Raw genomic sequence first — 2,165 nt, 5'->3', positions numbered from 1 at the left:
TATATATCCTATCTAGTATTATCGATACCAGGGATTATAATATATATCCTATCTGGTATTTTTGATACCACGGATTATATATATCTTGTCTCGTATTTTCGATACCACGGATTATATATATATATATATATATATCCTATCTGGTATTTTTGATACCACGGATTATATATATCTTGTCTCTTATTTTCGATACCACGGATTATACATATATCCTATTTGGTATTTTCGATACCACGGATTATATATATTCTGTCTGGTATTTTCGATACCACGGATTATATATATATATCCTATTTGGTATTTTCGATACCACGGATTATATATATATCCTATTTGGTATTTTCGATATCATCTGCTTCTATTCACACTTGTATGTTGACTAATCATACAAAGAATTCAATTGTACGCTCAACTGTTTTCTGTCTTGTATGTCTTTCTTTGACTCAGTGTGAGGACTTATAATGCTAAACTCTGGCTTTCGATCCATGTTCTGCGCACAACAAAAAGTTTCTTATTGTGTATTATTGCGTTTTACAGTTTATCGAAATGTGACTGAAAGTTATTAAACCAAACTATAAAAAAATAAGGATAGTTCCCGTAAAGTACAAACATAGAGATTGGCAATCCTAGATTTGTTTTTTATATATATAATCCGCTAGATTTTCAGTCCTACTGAACTTGAACAATATTTAAGTCTAGATAAGGTCTTATTGTTATAGTAACTTGGTCTTTGTTATGGTTAGTAGGCCTTTGCGATTACACGAATCTAATTATTAATTAGTTACTACTGAATAACACATCAGTATTCTAACAAAAAGACCCAGGATCGTATTCCGAACCTTACCAACACATACAATCTTCTGATGACGGTTCGTGTAACAAAATTACCAACGGTTCTTAATTCTTTTGGGTGACTCCAAGAGGCTGGATGGTGGTTTGATAGAAGCTTAAAAATTAGTAACTAATTATAATTAAGGTTAGTAATTATGACTAACAGTGACAACAACCTGCATCCGATCATCACAACCTTGCCATAATCACTTTAAATTATTAGAAGTATTGTTTGTTTTTAGTCAAGCATAAAGCTACACAATAGACTATCTGTGCTCTGCTCACCACAGGTATCGAAACCCGGTTTTTAGCGTTGTAAGTCCGCAGACGCACTGCTGTACTACTGGGGGCTATTAGAAGTAACTGAAACTTAAAGTATTTATTGAAAATATGATTTCCTTATCAAGTATTCTTATGAATTATAAATGGTGAAACAGAGTGTTTGGTCAAAGTCTGAGATATTCAAATAGTAGTTATTTGAGAAATATTAAAAATATTTTGTGCACGTATCGGTAATGTGTATACTTTATAGTACCGTATACATATCTTTTGAAATGAGTTCGCGTTCTTCGTATAATAATGTACTAGACCCGCGCAGTTGAAATTGGGCTACATTATCGATTTTTCCACTTCGTTATCTAAAGGAAGTAGGTTCTTTGTTAGATATCAGTTCTGCTGCTCGACTATAATTAGAATTCTATGTTTTCGACCAATGTTCCAACTCTCATGGACCGACCGTGGCTCGGCAGTTAGGGTGCTGGATTGTTGATCTTCAGGTTCGCATTCGCGTTCCGTTATTGCAAAAAGAAAAAAAAAATTGCGCTCTGCAATTTAAGGCCTTGTATGCATTATAAGAGTGACGGCCAAATCCCACAAATCGGGCAGACAAGAATAGCATGAGGCTGCTATTTAGTTAGTAGTAACTAAATTAGTAACGATTAGCGCAGATAGATCTTGGGTAGCTTTGCGCGACCATCTTAAAACAAACAAATTCAAATTTCATTGTTGTTTAGATTCCAAGTGTTCTACATGTATTGTTGAAAGCTCAATAAATTCGGCGAACTTTATTATTTAATATGTTGAGTCCATCAATTAAGTTTTCAAAACAAATATTTTAAACGGGCATTCATAGTTACACGTAATATTGCTCAGGCATAGCTGGTATCATAAATACGGGGTACTGGTGTGTTTCCGAACTGTCATGGAGATGTCACGGTTTTCCAGAAATTTCCATCACACGTAGTGTTCAATTTATATCTACTAAGCTAAACTACTCTCCATACAAAAAAAAAATAAGTACGATTTATCTTGTTTAGTAAGTTAAGACAACAAAG

The sequence above is a fragment of the Limulus polyphemus genome, unplaced genomic scaffold, assembly GCF_000517525.1.
Source record: "Limulus polyphemus unplaced genomic scaffold, Limulus_polyphemus-2.1.2 Scaffold378, whole genome shotgun sequence".
NCBI lineage: Eukaryota > Metazoa > Arthropoda > Merostomata > Xiphosura > Limulidae > Limulus > Limulus polyphemus.
Note: the sequence above shows the minus strand (reverse complement) of the source record.